The sequence below is a fragment of the Hyperoodon ampullatus genome, assembly GCF_949752795.1.
Source record: "Hyperoodon ampullatus genome assembly, chromosome: 7".
NCBI classification, from domain to species: Eukaryota; Metazoa; Chordata; class Mammalia; order Artiodactyla; family Ziphiidae; genus Hyperoodon; species Hyperoodon ampullatus.
In genome coordinates this window covers 91,857,541-91,878,506 of record NC_136920.1, presented here as the reverse complement: position 1 = coordinate 91,878,506, position 20,966 = coordinate 91,857,541, and the positions used below count along the sequence as shown (strand labels likewise).

General features: G+C 49.4%; 1 protein-coding gene across 2 annotated transcripts in view; it reads left to right on the top strand.

The window, feature by feature from the left end:
* Positions 1-20,966, top strand: part of UBASH3B (ubiquitin associated and SH3 domain containing B) — a gene marked incomplete at its 5' end in the record, with an annotated part of 137,434 nt that overhangs the window by 73,731 nt on the left and 42,737 nt on the right. The window lies entirely within an intron of this gene.

Genomic DNA, 20,966 nt, shown 5'->3' with positions numbered 1-20,966 from the left:
AAATCGATGTTAAGTTATTTGCATTGCATCAGATCGTCTTGACGCAAGAGTTTCTATGTTTGGGGCTGGGCAGTGGCTCAAGAGTATTGCTTTTTCATTAAGCTTTTAAGGCACTTACCTACAAGATGGATAACACATCCTTCCCTGACAGATGGCAAAACCCTGAAGTTGTTCCCTTAATTTCTCCTCTAATTTCTCCTTTTATCCCACCCTCTGTGACATCCGATTGGGTAAAATTCATTTCCACACAGAAATAACTGGTTTCTTGAAAAGATATAATATGGATTATATTTCTCTAAAGCCATATGCCCCATAAATCCTGGCATCCGCACAGATGTCATTTGATTCCATTTGGTTTTATTCATTCAATAAATATATATTTTTTAATTTTAAATATTTATTTATTTATTTGTGGCTGCATTGGGTCTTTGTTGCTGCGCGCGGGCTTTCTCTCTAGTTGTGGTGAGCGGGGGCTACTCTTCATTGCAGTACGCGGGCTTCTCATTGTGGTGGCTTCTCTTGTTGTGGAGTATGGGCTCTAGGCACACGAGCTTCAGTAGTTGTGGCATGTGGGCTCAGTAGTTGTGGCTCGCGGGCTTAGTTGCTCCACGGCATGTGGGATCTTCCCGGACCAGGGCTCAAGTCCGTATCCCCTGCATTGACAGGAGGATTCTTAACCACTGTGCCACCAGGGAAGTCCCTCAATAAATATTTATTGAGTGTCTGCTTGGTGTCTTGGCATCTACAGGGCAAAGAGGAAGAATATTCAGTTCTGCACTCTGAATACTCCCATATTTTGTGGAAAAGCAAGACCTAAAGACGTACTTTCAGTAGACTGTGGCTAGGTTAAGTAAGAGGTGCCATCCAGCTTTCAAGTCGGGGGAGGGGGGACTAAGGGGTTGCCATAAAAAGCTTTAGAAAGCTGGCATTTGAACTGAGTCTCGGAAGTGTGAGCTCGATTTTCCCAGGTGAAGAAAAAGGGATTGGCTTTCCTGACATGTTTCCTGATGAAATGGCATGTGATCTGAAAGAGGATGGCTGACCCTGAAAAGGGTGACTTATTCATTGTCCCAGGACGAGGATGACAGCCAATGTTTACTGAGAGCTCAGTATATGCCACGTAAAGTGCTAAGTGCCTTGTGTTTTATTTCACCTGATTCACAGAACCATATGAGGCAGGTCCTATGAGTATTCCCATTTTACACAGGAGGCAACTGATGCTCAGAGAGGTTGAGTAAATTGCCCATGGTCACACAGTGACACAGCTATGATTGAACGTAAGCTGCTCCACTCCAGAGTCTGTGGATGCTGTGAACCACCACTGCACGAGCTGGGTGCGGGCCGTGGTACAGAGGACGGGGGGCGAGGGGATGGGCGGAAGGAAGAGGGTGGATGGAGACCAGCTTCGAGGGACTGAACACTAAGATGGGGCTGGTAGATATATCTTTGCATGTTTATTTCTTATAAAAGTGTAATTATATTACTTTTAAAGTGAAATAGGACTCATTATTTAGACACTTTTTTTTTTTTTTTTTTTTTTTTTTTTGCGGTAAGCGGGCCTCTCACTGTTGTGGCCTCTCCCGTTGTGGAGCACAGGCTCCGGACGTGCAGGCCCAGCGGCCATGGCTCACGGGCCCAGCCGCTCCGCGGCATGTGGGATCTTCCCGGACCGGGGCACGAACCCGTGTCCCCTGCATCGGCAGGCGGACTCTCAACCACTGCACCACCAGGGAAGCCCCTAGACACTTTTTAATTTATTTTTTAAGGCATTTCTCTTTTTTAAATTTTATTTTATTTTATTTATTTATTTATGGCTGCGTCGGGTCTTTGTTGCTGTATGCGGGCTTTCTCTAGTTGCGGCGAGCAGGGGCTACTCTTTGTTGTGGTGTGCGGGCTTCTCATTACGGGGGCTTCTCTTCTTGCAGAGCACGGGCTCTAGGCGCACAGGCTTCAGTAGTTGCAGCACGTGGGCTCAGTAGTTGTGGCTCTCAGGCTCTAGAGTGCAGGCTCAGTAGTTGTGGCGCACGGGCTTAGTTGCTCCACAGCATGTGGGGTCTTCCCGGACCAGGGCTCGAACCCGTGCCCCTTGCGTTGGCAGGCGGATTCTTAACCACTCCGTCACCAGGGAAGCCCGACACTTTTTTTTTTTTTTTTTAAGCAGAAGTCCTGCTTTAGTGGGAGATAATAATTGTGTAAATGAGACAAGAGGATTAGTGTAGGAAATCTAACTTAAAAACCAACTGTTCTTAGGGATTTTGATTATTACTTACTTGAAAAATGCTTACTGATACATAGATTCACTTTCAGTCATCAAAGTAAACCCCAATAATGTAAAAGTACTTCTAAGTTATTCACTCTTTTCACTTGAAAAATGACGAAATTTATTTTCCATGAAAAATTAAGGACTGTAGATTGGCTTTAACCTCCAGCTCTCGTAAGCACTAACATTGTAATGTGATTCAGATTTCTATAGGAACTTGCCCAGACAAAAATATCTGTTCAATTTACTTTCAGTTCATAGAACACTTTCATGTTCTGGGTTTCCCCCACCCCCAACAGTGAATATTAAGAATTATCGATTTGAACCTAGTACCAGTATATTCGCGAAGTGTTTCAAAAAGCAAAACTAAACCCAAACAAGCAAAAATATGAATCAACCACAGAAATAGAGCCCCTGTGTTGGTTGTAAATAAATGAGTAAATAAATGAACATCTGGGCTCGTGACAGAATTCAGCTGAAGGAGCACAACTCCAGATCCTATTTGCTTCATTTCAGGTCCCTCAGTTTAAGGTCTAAGTCAGTCCATGTAGTGGTTACTCAGCTTCCCGCTTGGCAGGGACCTGCATTAGGAATCCAGTATTCCAGATTTACAGTCTTTGCCGGTCTCCGGGGAGGAGTGCTGACCTCTTTAGATCCTGAGGCCCGAGGGTCTCTGCTTGGAGAACACAAACCCCTAGCAAGGAGCCCAGCCGCTCCGCTTCCCTCCCGCGAGGCCCTCATGACTTCCGGGCGCCACGAACATGAACTTGCTGGACTTGGGTGGCCAGGCTGCTTCGGAGCCTCTCCGGGAGCGAGCAGCCCCGTTTCCCTCCCGTGGGTTGTTGTGCGTCCCAGATCCTTCTGCTGACCAACGAAACCAGGCTTGAGCAAAGTCCAGCTCCTTGGATGACCCTCCTCTCCTCCTCCTACCAGGTCTCTCCTGGCACCCGGGCTGCATCCACCACCCACACAAGCTGGAATTTAGCCTCTGGGGTCTGACAGTGGAGTACAGCCCTGAGAAACCCCTCCCCACTCCCCACAAAACAGCCCAGGGACAGCAGACTCCGGAGCTGGGTACCATCCAAGGTCATCTCAGGCATCATCCGCTTTCTCACTCGTCAGTCGGTGAGACTCCATTGGTCAGAGTCTCTGACCTTAGGGAGCATGAATGCCTGGAAGGGTCAGGAGAGGCTTTTAAGAAAAGGGTGGGACTTGGAGAAAGAGAGAGAGGTTTGGACAGTGGTCCAGACAGGAGGGAAGAGCAATACATTCTCCCAGCATGGGCGTCTCTCATTTCACTCCTGGAGATCTCCAGGAAAGGAAATTCCAGGGCTTCCCCTGAGCCTGACCCATCCTTTTCCTGTGACATCTGATGTCCCGTTTTATAGGTCCCGGCTGTTAAATATATGAAACCTACAATGCAGGGGACTGTGAAACAGAGGGCACAGTCTGACAGAACTGCTAGCCTGGTGGAAAAATCCAGCCGGGTCTCATTTTTTGTCCCCTCTTGTCTCCTTCCAGCCTGCTGCTGGCACCCTGCTCTACCCTCCGGAGCATCCTTTGGCAGGAATACAGCACAAAGGGCTGGGTGTGCGGCCTCCCTCTAAGCTTCAAAGCACTGAAGCCAATTTCCTTTGCAAGGTCATTGCTGAAGGAAAAGGGTTTTTAATCACTTCTCTCAGAGAGAGAAAGAGAGGAAGTGAAGTTCCAGAAATGTCATTCATCCCCAGAAATGTCATCTCGCTACGGCTTCCCCTCCATCTTGCTCTGTAAATTGTGGAAATCAGTCCCAACTGCCTTAGGCAATCTGAAGTCTATACATGGACCTATCCAAGCTCCTGGCACCAGGCCAGCTAGAATCTATTTCTATGCATGTGGTTTGGTATGTGTATGAAAAGGGGGGGCGGGGAGGGAGTGCCTTCAGGGCCAAAGGTGAGGCATGATGTTCGCCAGCCTGTGACAGAGCTTCACTCCTCTCCTTCATCTTCTCTCCCTGCTCACCATCAGGTGTTGCTCTGGCTGTTCTGACACACTGTCCATCTCAGACACACCTGTGTTCAGAGCCAGGGTGACAGGTGGAGTAGTGACATTCCTGAAAATGGAGCATTGAGATCAGAAAGGCTGCTTCTGGGCCCCCTGGGACAAGTGACTTAATCTCTTTGCTCTCAGCTTCCTCATCTGTAAAATGGGTATAGTATTCACCACTTCATGAAGCCATCTTGAAGACTGAAGGAGATGCTGGTTATGAAAAACTGTAGGGATTTCCCTGGCGGTCCAGTGGTTAAGACTCCCTGCTTCTACTGCAGGAGGCACAGGTTCGATCCCTGGTCAGGGAACTAAGATCCTGCGTGTGCTCATAACACGGCCAAAAAAAAAAAAAAAAAAAGACAGAGAACGAAAAACTGTAAAAATACAAGGTGCTGCAAGGAGTTCATCTTAGAAAACAGGTCCCTGGTCTATTTCATCTTGGAGTGGGGGAGGGGGCGGGGCGGGGACAGGTCACAAAACTGAGTATTTCCCCTGTAAAGGAGCCCAGCCGAGTAGGTAGCAGAGGACCTAAGGGGTGAGGTAGAACGGCTCACAGGAATTAGTCCCAGAGGACTCCGGGAAGAGGTGGCTTCCAAAGGAGAGGGTGCTCCATGTCTGCAGGCAGGAAGGCAGAGGGTGTTCCCTTCTTCCTCACAGAAAACCCCTGGCCGAGGGGGAGATGCCATATGATCTGGGTGACTGCATCGTCGCTGCCCTGGCCGGCCGAACGGTCCGCAGCCGGGCGCCAGGGCTGGTGCTGCTTAGGGTCTTGGCTAAGCCCGGGCCTCGCGCCTGTGAAGGGGACGGGCACCCGCAAGGCGTCCCTTTTGAATCCAGCCCGCGCACCTGGGTCCTTCGCACGGCGCTCGCCTCACCCACACCTCCCCTCCGCGCTCAGGCTTCCTGTTTTGAAACCACCAAGAGATGGAAAATGTGAGTGCTGTCACTTTAACGGCTCAGGCTGTGTTTGCGTGTGTCTGTGTGTGTGTGTGTGTGAGAGAGAGAGAGAACTGGGTGTGTGACTGTGTGCTGTGTGAATATGGGAGCTGTGTTGTGTGAGTGGGTGTATGTGTGTGTGGGCAAGTGTGTGAGTGTGAGCGTGTGTTGTATGTGATCCTGTGTCTGTCTGTTCGAGCACATGTTGTGTGAGTGTGATCGTATGTGACCGTGTGATTGTGGGGCTGTATGAGCATGAGTTGTGAGTGTTAAGCATGTGTATCTGTGAGCACGAGTGTACCACACGGCCTAGAAAAGGCAGCTGAGGCCCAGGGCTTGCCAGTGCCCGGACACCTGTGGGGAGGGGTCTATTAGGCGCTGTTGCGCTCCCAGCACACCTGTCTGCCCCAGCGACAGAAGGGAGGAGTGCTGTAAAATTAGTGTCTGCCAGCGTGCAGGGGCAGGTGGCCGAGACCCTTCCTGTTAACTCCCAAAAGGTCATCTCACAGCTTGTAGAAAGGTCTTTTTTATTTTTCAAGCTTTAAAACAGAAGTGATTTCTTACCAACCCCAAAATGCCTTTCTAAGGAACTAGCTCATGTAATTGACCTTGCTTAAAGGGCAGGCAATGTGTCTAGTCCATGCCTTTATCTCCAGGACCTAATTCAGTTCCTGGCAGGTAGCAGGAGTCCAGTGAATTCATTAAGCAAATATTTATGGGGTGTTTACTATGTACCAGGGATTGCTGGAGGCTCTTGGGATTCAACGCAGATCATAACAAAATCTCTGTACTCAGGTAGCTTATAGACATTGGGGGGAGACGATTGCCATCCCATGAATACAAATATTAAATATGGTAGGTGCTGGTAGTGTTGGGTGAAAGAATGGATTCATTTTAAAGCTCTTTCCTTGGCTTTTTAGAGGAGGCTCTGGCTTTTGCTGAGTTCTGCAGAGCAAAGGCCATAATCAGTATGCTTTTCTTCATTTACTAAGATGATATAATTGACCCACGGTCTTTTGGAAACAAAAATTTTCCCCTAGTGAGAAAAGATAAATGGACAAGGTTTCTCTTTCCTGCCATGACCCTCTTCCACACCACTGTTGGCCTCCTTAGAGCTTCTAGTACCTTCCCTCCTTCCCACATCACACCTGCTATTCCTTCTCTCTTGTCTGGATGGCAAAAGTCCTCTCATCCATCAAGACTCTGCTCAAATCCTGCCCACTCTGTCAGCAGAGTTAATCTCACCCTCTTGGTGAGATTCTTTAATTTTATTTATTTTTGGCTACATTGGGTCTTTGTTGCTGCACACGGGCTTTCTCTAGTTGCGGCAAGCAAGGGTTACTCTTCGTTGCGGTGCATGGGTTTCTCATTGCGGTGGCTTCTCTTGTTGTGGAGCACGGGCTCTAGGCATACGGGATTCAGTAGTTGTGGCACCTGGGCTCAGTAGTTGTGGCTCATGGGCTCTAGAGCACAGGCTCAGTAGTTGTGGCACATGGGCTTAGTTGCTCTGTGGCATGTGAGATCTTCCCGGACCAGGGCTCGAACCCATGTGCCCTGCATTGGCAGGTGGATTCTTAACCACTGCACCACCAGGGAAGTCCCCCCACCTGCATGCTTTAAATGACCTCAGGAGCATGTGTATCACAGGGCATTATGATTATTTGTTCCCTGTTTGTCTTCTGCCCCAACTGAGCTCCTTGAGGCCAGGAACTCTGTTTTGTCTATCAGTGAATTTCCCAGAGTCTGGCACAAGGCCTGGTCCTTCTCAGATGTTCAACACAGTGGGATGGATGCATGGATGGGTGGGTGGGCAGACAGGTGGTTAGATGAATATTTTCTCACCAGCCTTTATGTAGTGAAAAATAGACACTAGGGCTTCCCTGGTGGCGCAGTGGTTGAGAGTCCGCCTGCCGATGCAGGGGACACGGGTTCGTGCCCCGGCCCGGGAAGATCCCACATGCCACGGAGCGGCTGGGCCCATGGGCTATGGCCGCTGAGCCTGCGCGTCCGGAGCCTGTGCTCCGCAACGGGAGAGGCCGCAACAGTGAGAGGCCTGCGTACCGCAAAAAAAAAAAAAAAAAAAAAAAAAAAAAGACACTAAAGAGATGTCAGCCTAGGATGAGGAGTGCAAACCGAGACCCAAGGCTCATGCAAGAGATGGAGTTTTAACCATGGCTCTTGCTGAGTCTGGGCTTCTTTCACATTTTTACAAATGATCCGGAAAAGGAAGTTCAGAGTAAAACTCACACATCTGTGGAGGACACAGAGCTGTTTGGGTAGCGAGGATCCGTGCCCCAAGATGTGAGCTGGCGGCCAAGTAGACCTGGCTTGGGTGTGAGCAAAGCAAGCCATTGCCTTTAGGTAGAAGTTACCTGAGGTATGAGATGGTGCTTCTCCGTGATTAGCGTTGGCAGGAAAGAGCGAGGACCTGGGAGTCACTCCATTCACTCAGTTAATTAAGCTCCTACTATGTGCTGGGCTTTGTGCTCGGAAATGCACATCCTACCCTTGAAATATCTCAGAGGCTGAGGAAGAAGAATGTATTTCCAATGTAGTGGTGAAAATAGACATAGAAAGAAATAGAGATAGACATACAAGGAAACAGAAATAGAGGCTAGCAGTGCTCATTGAGAGACCTCAGAAGACAGCTGCTCTGCTGGGGTGGGGGTGGGCGGGCAAGGGAGGATTCATTCATTCATTCCTCCCTTATTTAATGCACATTCCAAGGATTCACTGTGCACCGTATCCTGAAGGCACTAAGTTAAACAGATAGGGAGTTTCAAGGAGTTTCCAGTCCAGTGGCGGATATGGAGAAGTGAAGTGTGGGAGGGGCCGTGAGGGGAGATGTGTGATTCAGAAAGGAAGTTCTAGTAGGATTCCACTCAAGAGATATGAAATCTTGGCTTAGACTTAATGTCATCCTCTGGGTTCATTAGACAGAAAAGAGAGGAGGTGTAGGTAATCCCACTGGAAAAAGCAGAGTGGGCAAGGCTTCAGCAGAGAGAGCTTCAGGGTATTGGGGGCAACTGCAGGGCTCCTGTGGCTGAAGCCAAGGCTTCGTGGGGCAGGGCGGGGGGTGGGGTACAGGGAGGAACAACATGGTAGGGGGAGGGTAACTGCAGGAGAGGCAGCCAGGATGACAGGTGCCACTACGGGCTGTGGCCAGGGATATGGGGAGGGCTCTGAAGGATCTTAAGTAAGACAGTGGCACGATCCAGGTTAGTATTTTAGGAAGATTATTCTGGCCTCAGTGGAGGATGGACTGGGAGCTGGGGAGGAGAAGGGAAGGTGAAACCAGGAGCCAGGAGAACCTCTGAAATCACCCAGCAGGAGCTTATGCGTGGAGAACAGAATGAATGAATGGACCCACAATGACCTAGGGAGTGGGGTTGGCCTGGTGACATCAGCCGATAAGACTTGGGAAATGTCATACTCTCGCCAGACATACAGGGTGCCCTGTAGGAACAAGGCTGAGACCAAAACCCAGAAGCAACGCTAGACAGGAGGGGGGAAAGAGCACCGGAGGCGTGGGTCCTGGGCTGAGCCGTGGCTCCGTGACCTTGGACAATTGTCTGACCTGCCCATGTCCCCACTGGGACTGCTGCGAGAATAAAATGAGATAACGTTGTTAAGTTCTTTGTAAACTACAGGGTCAGCACCTGGAGTGATGTCGGGTAGTTTGGGCTCTTGCACATTAAGAGGTAAAAACCGGGCTTCCCTGGTGGCGCAGTGGTTGAGAGCCGATGCAGGGGACTTGGGTTCGTGCCCCGGTCCGGGAAGATCCCACATGGCGCGGAGCGGCTGGGCCCGTGAGCCATGGCCGCTGAGCCTGCGCGTCCGGAGCCTGTGCTCCGCAGCGGGAGAGGCCACAACAGTGAGAGGCCCGTGTACCGCGGGGAAAAAAAGAGGTAAAAACCTCTTAATGGCTGGAGAAGCTCCAGAGCCGGGCACTGGGGTGATTAAGGGGTTGGAAAGTTTTCTTTATAGAGACGCAATGAAAATATTAGAGCTACTCAGTCTGGAAAGAATGAAGGGAGTCTGCCAAAGCTTGGGCTTTATAGCCCGGGAGTGGAGAGGGAGGCAGGCAGACTGCCTGTGTGCAAATCCTGACTCTAGGGACTTCCCTGGCGGTCCAGTGGTTGAGACCCCGTGCTTTCACTGCAGGGGGCACGCGTTGGATCCCTGGTTGGGGAACCGGGATCCCGCATGCCTTGCGGCCAGGGAAAAAAAATTCCTGACTCTACAATTCGAGATCCTCCTAGGGCCTTGGGCAAGCTTCTTAGCATCTTTAAGCCTTAGTTTCCTCGATTATCTAGATTATCTAACGGGGGGATGATGATCCTTAGCTGATTGCTGTGATTAGATGGCATGATGATGACCTAGCTGTTGGGAGGACTGAATGACCCGATGCAGGTAAAGAGCTTAGTACAGGGAGTGGCACGTGATAAGCGCTGACTGTTAGCCATTAACAGGAACTGGGAAGCGGGTGTCTGTGCAGTTAGTCCCCAGATCCCTCAAGGCAGAAGAGTTCCTCCCTTGTGCTTGAAGAAACAAGGTGTGGCAAATAAGGAAAGGTTAGAGGGCTCTCCCACAGTGGATGGAAAGGGATGAAATTTATCAGACTGAAAAAACAGCGTGGGCAGCTCTGGGCTCCCACCCTGCAAGTTGGCAGTTGAGGACAGTTAGGCGGGGAACAGCAGCCCCGCACCGTGTCGTATTCCCTGGGTCACTTGCACACACCAGTGCTTAATACTGCTTTGCCACCTCACAAGTCTCTTGGCTGTCAGTGAGGGACGGAGCACGTGGGAGGAAGCGGGTGGGGAGAGCCCTCAGCTTTGGCTGCTCTTACACGGAGAAAAGTCTTTGCTGCCGAGACAACCCGGGACAGCTGTGCGGTCACCAGGTCCTAGAGTGATCCCTGCACAGTGCATGCCCCAAACTACACATGGCACTAGGTTTATCTTCCCTGGGAGAGGAAGAGCCTTCTGCTGACACATAGAAATTACTCAGGTCGAATCTCTTGTGGTTTTCGCTGTCACCAGAAACCCTCCCCTGAGAGGCAGCTGAATCACACTGCCTATCTTTAGTTGGTCTACTTTGTAGGGTTGGCAGCCTGGAATGTCGTTACTGCAAATGATACTAATCTCTGAGCTGAATTCGAGAGTGAAGCTGCTGCTATACAGATGCCATGATTACATGGAGCAGATACTTATTATGCGTTTACTATATGCAAAGCACTGCATATACTGACAACACTTGCCCAAAGCCTAGAAAATAACCGCAATCGATTGCAGTTGCATTGTGCGTTACATCTTTTATCTGTAATACTAACTCGGAAAGCTTATTGAGTGCTCACTGTGCACCAGGCACTGTGTCAATGAAAACCTCCAAACAGCACTCTAAGTATGATTGCCGTTCTCTGGTGTCAGATGAGAAAACTAGGGGTTCGCTATATTCAGTATATTACCCAAGAGTCCTATAACTAGTGGGTGGTGGAACAGGATCCAAATCCAGCTCTGTCTCTGGAGGCCATGGGTTTGACCACTATGCTACACTGTCCTTTACCTCTAACAATAGCTTTGTGAAGTTAATGGTTATCATTCCACTTTTACAGATGAGATACCAATGCCCAGAGAGGTCTTCCCTAAATCGCAGTTAATAAATAGCAGAGCCCAGCTCGAAGCCAGATCCTCTGACCCCGTATTCAGTGTGTTTACTAGCACAACTCCCATTCCTCTGTCAAAGAACGTCTGGGCTGCTAAGGGAACAGGTTTGCCAACACTGATGCCCCTAGCTGATGGGGTTCAGTAGCAGGACCCCTGTTCTGGCATATTGCTCAGGCTGGTTGGGAGGAGGGAGGTGTTTTCTCTCCTTGAGGACACAATGTACCCTTAGTTACACCCACATAATGTGGTGTTGTGCTTTTGACCTAAACCCCCAAAGCTACAGAGACATCCTCTCAGCCAGTGCTGTGTGAGCTAAGAACACTTGACTAACAGTGTCACCCTCCCTGAGGTGAGGGGCCACATCCCATCCTTTTATTATGTAAAAGAAACAGAAGAAGGCTTCTCCCCAAAGGAGGCTAGGGAAATGACCCCAGAAAAGCTGAAACCTAGACTGCCTCAGGTCCACTTGGTAGTGTCCACTTCTAGCGGTGCTTTGAAGGCTAACCTAGCGGGCTTCAAGATGATGACCCTGACAGTTGCATTTCGAGGTCCTAGTCCAAGCTCTTCCTCTGTCATCCTAGGGGAGCTGGGGGCAAGTTACTGGAACACAGAGCCCTCATTCTCCACCAGTAAGATTCAAATGTTCACCCCTGTTATCAACCTCTTAGGAAGGCTGGAGTCATAGACACCTGTGAACCATGCTTTGAAATCCTAGGAGGAAAGACATTGTAGAAACTTATTTTATCATCAGTATCACTGAAAACGGTATATTAAGCACTGACAGCGTGATGATTGAGGTAGAGTTGGGTGACCATCAGTATTTCGGTGCCTGGCGAGAGGGATGAACACCTGCAGGTCAGCAGGAAGAACTCTGTTTTGCGCCCAGGTTTTGGGCCACTGCTGTCCAGAGCGCGTCCCTGCCTCCGGCTTTTTGGGAAAGCGCATGGTCTATTGCAGTGCTCCGCCAAGAGCAAAGGGCTTTTAAGTTACACCTGGCTACATTTCTTTCATAGTTATCCTGTGAATTGAGGTATCCCTTTCCTTAGATGAGGTAACTGGGTCCCCAAAAAGTGAAATCCCAATTCTCCTGTGCTAAGGGGCATCTCCCCCATAGTCTTCCAGAAAGCTGCCTGGATGCTCCTTGGGAGAACGCTCCCACAGCCCTAGGAGCTTAGAAGCCACGAGGCGTGCCTTCTCCCCTCTTGGAGGGCTCCCCTCTGCCCTCCCAGCCCTCCAGTGTATGTGTCCACTTGGAGGTCCACTCCAGTCTGAGACTGGTTGTGGCTGATTTGGGAGAAGCTGGCAGCCTGGCTGGCAGCTGGCTTCGGGGCCACCAACAGAGCCCCCCTCCTGGTTCTAGCCTGCCCTATAATTAGGTGTTTTAATTGGGCACTCTGTTTATACTCAGCCACAACTGTTGGCGCTGGCTTAGGCCTCACACAAGCAATATCTGCCTGGCTGTAACCCTGTTCTCCCCAGGGAAGATGGTGTTTACTATAAAGAGGATGAAGTCTGGGGCCGCACACATCCTGGCCTTCTGCAGTGGGTTGGGAGCCTGGGCTCACCTTCCGGGATGATCTTGGCTAATCACAGGGCTCCACTTTCCCCTAGAATGCCACTTAAAGTCACTGGGCTGCACATCACATCCGTCATTGCTGTACCTCCTCTGAGATCAGTGTGAGAAGCCTCCAGACGAATAGTGGGAGTCATAGAGGTTTTGATCCAGGGGGAGACCATTTACTGAAACCGAAAGGAGTCAGCTCTCTGGAGGAAAGCCTCATTTAACTAAAATTCTGTTCCTTTGGGCTGAAATGATGCCAACCTAAAGTATAACAAAAGGGGGAAATGAAATTTTTATTATCATTACATACTAAACATAAGGTATTTGAAATGTGTACACTAAAACATGGAGTCCATTGAAGGAAAAGCATAGTCCACCTGTACAAAGCTGGTCGGACTGTCTTTTCAAGGCTAATCTTCTTGGTTTACCCTGTTCCCTATCTATCTGACCCTACTGGAACCCAGGCCTACAGGACCAACCATGCCATCCCTGTCCCTAGGTTCCCCTAAGGACCCAAGTGCTGCCTAAGAACACCTCCCTTCTTTGAGTGTGGACCCGTGTGGTGGAGGAGCAAAGACACAGGAGACCATCAGAACAAGCCCATGCTGGAGAACTTATCATGTACAAGACAGGAGAGGCACTAAGAAAGCCTGGGTTTGGGGGCTGGAGTTACAGACAGGGTGAACTAAGGGAGCAGATGCAGTGTGAAGAGGTGGGAGAAGCAAAGGCACAGGTGGGGCAGGGGCACATGTATAACAGGAATAATGGTTCTCACCTCAGGAACGGCCTATCTGCTAATCATGAAATAGGAGCTTCCTAAGCAAATGGGGCAGGTAATCCTACCAAGTATTAGAAGATGGAGATTGGTCTTGATCTTACAGGCAGTCAGGAGCCATTTTAGTCTTTGGAGCACCAGGACATGATAATAGTGGTATTTCAGTAGAAATCTTTCCTTGGACGTGTACACGATGGATTGAAGTATAATGATCTCAAGGCAGGGAGTGCCTTTGGATAAGGCAAAATATTCTTAAGGATCATGGCAGCGGGACTCAAAAGCAAATTGAGGGCAAGGTCAATGATGCAAACTCCTTATAGCTTCCAAAGTATTCTGTTATGTTATCCCACTTGGTTCATATAAACAACTCCTTGGGGAAAGTAGTATTACTCGCATTTTACAGCTTACAAGAGAGATTCAAAGGGGCTCCACTTGCCCCTGTGATTGAAACATGGAGCCTGGGTCTTCTCTTTCCCAGTCCTCCACTCTGCCCCTTCCAATACATTTACCGACCTACTCTGGGTGGTGGTGGTGTTTTTGTTTGTTTGTTTTTGTTTTTTTCCGGCCACACCACATGGCTTGCAGGATCTTAGTTCCCTAACCAGGGATCAAACCTGGGCCCCTGGCAGTGAAAACCCGAAATCCTAACCACTGGACCACCAGAGAATTCCCTTGTTGTTGTTTTTCATATCCCTCTTAGTACCCAGGCTAGGGAAGCACCAATGGGGGCTCAGATGCCTCTTAGAGAATGAACACTAGAGGAAATCAGAGTTCCTTGGAATAAGTATGCCGTGTAATTTTGAATGACTAGGATCACGGTACTGGCCCTGCCGTATTCTCTGCCCTATGTAACTTGCCTAACCATGAATTCAATAAATTCATTCCATCAATGCAGTGCCAAGTATGTGTCAGGCACTTCACTGGGTACTTGAGACCTAGGAATGAACCAGGCCAAGTCCTTGCTCCTGGGGAGTTTACATTCTAGTGCATCACTGTCCACTCGAATACTCTGTGGCGATGAGAATATTCAGATCTGCACGGCCAACATGGTAGCCACCAGCACCTAAATGTGGCCAGTGTGATGAGGAACTGAATTTTAAGGTTTATTTTACACGTGGCTAGCGGCTAGCATATTGGCCAGCACAGTTCCCATGGAATTTTTTTTCTTTCTTTTTTGCGGTACGCGGGCCTCTCACTGTTGTGGCCTCTCCCGTTGCGGAGCACAGGCTCCGGACGCGCAGGCTCAGCGTTCATGGCTCACGGGCCCAGCTGCTCCGCGGCATGTGGGATCCTCCCGGACAGGGGCACGAACCCGTGTCCCCTGCATCGGCAGGCAGACTCTCAACCACTGCGCCACCAGGGAAGCCCTCCATGGAATATTTTTATGGACAATAGTGAGGGGAATTCCAAATTTACACTATCAATTGCTAAGAAAGGCAAACTACAGGGCGAAATAAGTCTTTTCCTCGGAATAATGGAGGCTGCTTTTCCAGCATGTGGCTGCCACTCCAGAAATGGAGATGGGCCTTTTAGCCTTCTCTCTTCCCCTCAAGGAAATTGTCTTCCTGACAAGCTAAAAACGGCATCTCATTTTCCTGAAGCATCATTCTCTTTGTGTCTTATCTACTGAACACAGAACAATAGTTGGAGGAATCCAGCTTGTATTGCATCTGGGAGAGCAGCTGAAGGGGGTAGACAGAGCATGAATGGCTTAGAGAGAGAGAATATGGTCCTTTCCCGCTGGGGTGAAGCACAGTGAGGCTTGAGGCTGTCACCTGTAGAGAGGGCTGCAGTTTGAAGTGGCCACTTTCCGTTGCTTTGGGTCTTTGTAAGCATGACTCCTGCTTTGGTATCTGTTGTCAGTTCCCACTGAGGATTCTCCGTGACCCTTCCCTCCCTCCCTCCCTCCCCTGCAGGCCACTCTTCATGATCAGCCCACACCTGGCACTTCTGTTTTACCCATCATTGTCATCTAAGGGGAAAGAAGCAGCCCAACTTCCTCCCCCCGCCCCCACCCCACCCCCGGTGTATGAAAGGGAAGAGAATCCACAGGACACATAACTCACAGGCTATCAGAACTGGAAGGGGACTTTGAGATCCATCTAAGCCCTTTCCATTTTCTACGATCCCAGGAAGGTTAGGGACGTGCCCAGGGTCACACAGTGACAGAGCCAGGACCAGAACTGGCTGTCCCACCAGCTCAGTTCTTTTCCCAGGGAGGCACAACGGACAGTCAGAGGGGCGGAAAGAAGACATGGATTGGAGCCGTGGATTGGGTACATGAGAAGGATTTGTGAGTCCTGGGTTCCAAGCTGGCTCTGCACCAACTCACTGTGACCTTAGGGAAGTTGTTTTTCTTCTCTAAGCCTCAGTTCCCTGCTCTATGAAATGGAGAAGTTAGCCTCCACCTTCACAGTCCCATGGTGAATAGGAGTTTCAGTGAAGCCCCAGAGCTCTGAAGCACATTTAATGAAGTTAATACCCCATCACCTCATGCTGCAGAGAACCGCGAACGCAATTTAATACCCAAGCCCAAGGAACATGCAGCCTCCTTGCCCCACTCAGCTTTTCAATTTCCCACCTCGTCCATGAAAAAGACTCAGGTAGCAGTTGACTTTTTGACTTGTAGCCTTCTGTGGAAAGGGCCTGAACATTTTATACCTTTTTTTTTTTTTTTTTTTTTGCGGTACGCGGGCCTCTCACTGTTGTGGCCTCTCCCGTTGCGGAGCACAGGCTCCGGACGCGCAGGCGCAGCAGCCATGGCTCACGGGCCCAGCCGCTCCACGGCATGTGGGATCTTCCCGGACCGGGGCACGAACCCGTGTCCCCTGCATCGGCAGGTGGACTCTCAACCACTGCGCCACCAGGGAAACCCCCCCACTTTTTTTTTTAAAGGAAAGTGAGGATCAGGTTGTGGGTCGGGGAGGTAGCTCGGGCTAGAGAATGAGGCCACTCAGAGTGATGGTCGGGCACCATCGAAGGGGCTTTGCCCAGCCAGCTTCAGAAAAGCCTCCCATGTCGATGAAAATGGTTCTGCAGAGCAGGGCATGCTCTCTGCTCCAGAATAATGCCCTCAGCTCTTATCTTTCCCTCCCACCCCGAGAGGGAGGCTTATCAACCCAGGGGGAAGCCGGCAGGGGGAAGCGACTCACTCAGGATCCTCTTTTGAGCTGGGGACAGAGTCAACTTAGCCTTTGTCAACTGAGGCTCAAGGTCCTACGATTCTAAGACTGGATTTATATTTAGAAAAAAGAGAACAGAGCAGAATGCACTTATGTAAACCTTGTGGCTAAAGAGAAACCTGGTCCAAACGTAGGTAATTAATTATAATCTGCTTTGGTTTTCTTACTCACTGATTAATTTGTCTTGTTTCCTGGGGTTCGGAGTTAATTTGAGAAATCGTTTGTATCCAAACACTGCAGCGCCCCTGTCCCGGTTACACACAACACACGTGTTGCTGGGCGACTCGGGGGCTGGTTAAGGAAGAGGGTCAGTTAATTAGGACGGAAGGAATCAAGGCCCGCATTTCCGCCTACGATTACCTTGCGGTGGCCTGAGAGGAAATCAAGCGAGGCCCACTGCAGTTGGGTTGACATTTGAATGAGGCAGTAAAAATAAACTGCTTGAAAAATTCTTAAGCGCTTTTGGCCTTGAAAGTCACGCAGAGCTACCTAGAGCTGAGGCAGTTCCTCTCGGTGCCTCGGAAATGCAGGACCACGTCTCTCTCCCTGGAGCCAGCAACTGGATTGGATTCTGAAGCTCGCACGTTTGTAAGCCTAAGCCTAGTGACTAACGCTGCCTCCCTCCCTAAGCCTCAGCTTCCTCATCTTGTACAACACCTCAGAGATGTGCCCTGAGGGTTAAATAAGCTTGTTCCGTGACGCTTCCTCCTTTCCCTGCCCTCTCCCCGCGGCACCCCGCTCATTTCCAGCGTCCAGTTCCCACATCTCAGGCAAGGGCGCACGGCTGGCTCTGCAGACTGCTCCCTTCACACCAAGGGCGGTTCTAGCTCTTCTCGAGGCTGTAGTGCCCCGGTGTGGAGGGCTGGAGTAGGGCGGGGGGCAGCGGGGGGAGGAGGTCAAAGAAGGAAGCAGGACCCTGGGCGGGAGGGCTGCCCTGCCAAGACCACAGCTGAAGGGCCTGAGGCAGACCAAGGGGTCCCCTCTGGTGCTGCTCCCTAAGAAGGGGGTCCCAAGGCCTCTCAGCAAAGTAGCACCTGCCCAGGGGCTGAAGAAGGAGTGCTAGATCAAAAGGAAATCGAGCAGCACGGTCTAAGCCAAAAAAGGCAGAGCCACAGCCTAGCGATATGCCAAGAGCACAGTTTGGGGACTTAGGAAACCTGGCTTCCTGTGCCTCTGCGGGTCTTAGTTCTTCATCTGTAACATGAGAGGATTGATCTCAAAGGTGTGATATTCCATGAGCTTCCTCAATATCATACCTTAATACGTACACTGTTAGCAGAATCTGAAATCACAGACACACAGACACACACGCACACGCACACACACACACGCTGTCACGCTCAGGGGTGCCCAATGTGGTCCTGGGTATTAGTAGACATCTGATAAATCTAGATATTCCAGGCTGTGGGATACTGGATAAATGGGCTGTATTTCTCTATCCATAAAATAAAGTTAGTTATTGCCTTCTGGTCCCTGTTTCCTTCCCTCCTAAGGCATTGAGGGAGGAGGGCTTGTGAGGTAGAAGGGCTCAAAGCTCTCAGAAGCCTCATGGGAAAACAACAGCTTATTTATTTTTTTAAAAAAACAAAAAAGCCACCTCTCCTTTGAGTGAGACTTCCTCAGGGCCCCCAGGCCACCCAGGGTGGCAGTGTGCTTTCTACCCGTCTGAGGGGACGTCGCCTGATTCCCTGAGCTCTGGGGGCAGAGGCCCAGGGGACTGGACGACGTGGCAAAGGGGTGATGGTCTGGGGGACGGGAGTTAGGACAGCTCACGCTTCCCGACGTGTTTGGTCAAGTCCCATTTATGATATAGAAAGTGTCCATGAAAGGGGAAGCAGTAAGTCATTTCAGGAAATTGGCCTGATCTCTCAGCAGCCTCACGGCGTTGGAACAGGCAGGGTAGAATTTCCTGGGATTTCAGCTGCAGCGTAAACCTCCCAGGCATCAGCCAAGAGCCGTTCGGTCCAGGAGAATCCCATAGCGGCCTTAACCTTAGAGCCAGGGAGAGTGGGGGAGGGCAGCGGGCGGTGGGGTTGGGAAGGGAACACAGACCTTGAACTTGACACTTCTTGCCATTTCTCATAGCTGTAACAGAGCCCTGAAATCAGCCTCGGTTACCCGGGGGACTGAGCTCGGGGAGGTTAGGTCATTTAGCCGGGGTCTCGCATCTTGAGAGGAGCAGCCTCAGATTCCATCCCTGCTCTGACCGACTCTGATTCTGTGTTCTGGCCACTCCATTTACCTCCTCTCTTAAGTACCAGCCTATGATTCTTGGCCAAGTAACAGCCTAAATCAGATTTAAATGGTGGCAGGAATGAGATGGGATGTATTTGTGACAAAGGACTCAGATTAGCCAGGTTCAGTTGGTTCAGATGGAGGCCTCCCATCTCCTGCATCACATACTGAGGTGCCTGCTTACTGCTGAGGTTGGTCTCACTAGCTTATACCAGCCAATGCTCCACTGATGTTACTTTCCTGCCTATTATCCCTTTCCTGAAAAGCTGGACATCCATTCGTTTTCTATTACACAACACTAGAAACTTAGTGACTTAAAACACACGCATTTATTATCTCCCAGTTTCTGTAGGCCAGGAGTCCGGGCTTAGCTGGGTTCTTTGCTCAGAGTCTGGTTGCAATTAAGCTGTTGACCGGGCTGTGTTGTTATCTGGCGGCTCAACTAGGATCCACCTCCAACCTCATTCAGGTTGCTGGCAGAATTCATTTCCTTTTGGTGTAGGACTGAGGCCCCCAGTTTTCTGCTGGATGTTGGCTCGGAGCCACTCTCTGGTCTTAGAGGCCACCGACGTTTCCCTGACACGTGACTCTCCCCATAGCCAGTTCACAACATGCTGCTTCTTCAAGGCCAGAGGGCAGTGAGTCACTTAGAGTCTTATATGTGTATCACAGTGGAAGCACAGAAGTGACATCCATCACCTTCGCCATATTCTATTGGACAGAAGCAGTAGAGTTGGCCAGACCCATATTCTATTGGGTCTCACCTACACTCTATGGGAGAGGATTATACAACGGAGTGAATACCAGAAGGCAGAGATTACTAGGGTGTCACCATAGACTCTGTCTGCCACATATCTAGACCTTTAACATCTTCATGAAGTTCACTTTAAAAAAAAATTATTTAACACCTACTCTGTGCCAAATACTATACCATCTATTAGGACTGCAAAGAATGTAAGAAATGGTCTCAGCTTCGTATAGGTCACAGTCTATTGCACAAGACCAATCATTTAAATATAATGCAGGAGGTGCTGGGGTACAGCCACGTACGGGATGTTCCGGGTGCCCAGACCAGTCAGGGATAGCTTCCAGAGGAGAAAAACACTCCACTTCCATGTGGAGTGTTAAAGCACAGGTAGGAAGCAGCCAGGTAACCAAGGGTAGGGTTGACCTTGCAGAAACAGGAACACCCAGGATGAAGGTTTGGAGTGTGAGACAAGATCCAGGGAACAGCAAGCTTGAGGCTGAAGCTGAAGAGCAGACAGGACTGAGGCCATGGAAGGTGCAGGGTACACGATAAGGAGTTTGTACGTGTTCTTGGAGGCGACAGTCTGTAATAATAGGATGGGCAAGCTTTATATTGAGCCCGGAGTGGCAGCAGGTGTCTAAACTAGCCACCCCGCTTTGCTCTGAATCCCTGCGGCCCTTACTGACACCTCTTTTTGCCCCTTCTTATCACGGGTACAACTACACTGGTTGTCACTCACACAGTGGACTCCAAGACTGTCCAGTTCTTTTGCCAGCTTGGATTATGGTCTCCACAAATACCTCTTTTTTTTCCTAGTATAAATTACTCCTTTTTTTTTTTTTTGAGAAAACAAAATTAATTTTATATGCATTTCTCATATTCTATGCTTTTAAACTTTTTAAATTAAACCAACAATGTAACAATAAAGAAAAACTGCTAGAAAAGAAAAGATTACTCGTAATCCATCACCCTAATACAACTTCAATGTCTTTTTAAAAACCTCCTATTCTTATTTTTCTTATTACAGTTGATTTACAATATTGTGTTAATTACTGCTGTACAGCAGTGATTCAGTTATACATATATAGACTTTTTTTTTTTTTACATTCTTTTCCATTATGGTTTATCATAGGATATTGGGTAGAGTTCTCTGTGCTATACAGTAGGACCTTGTTGTTTATCCATTCTGGATATAAAAGCTTACATCTGCTAATCCCACCTTCCCACTCCATCCCTCCCCCAGCCCCCTCCCCCTTGGCAACCACCAGTCTGTTCTCTATGTCCGTGATTCTGTTTCTGTTTCATAGATAGGTTCATTTGTGTCATATTTTAGATTCCACATATAAGTGATATCATATGGTATTTGTCTTTCTCTTTCTGACTTACTTCAGTTAGTATGATAATCTCTAGCTGCATCCATGTTGCTGCAAATGGCATTATTTCATTCTTTTTTATGGCTGAGTAGTATTCCATTGTGTATATGTACCACATCTTCTTTACCCATTCATCTGTTGATGGACATTTAAGTTGTTTCCATGACTTGGCTATTGTGAATAGTGCTGCTATGAACATAGG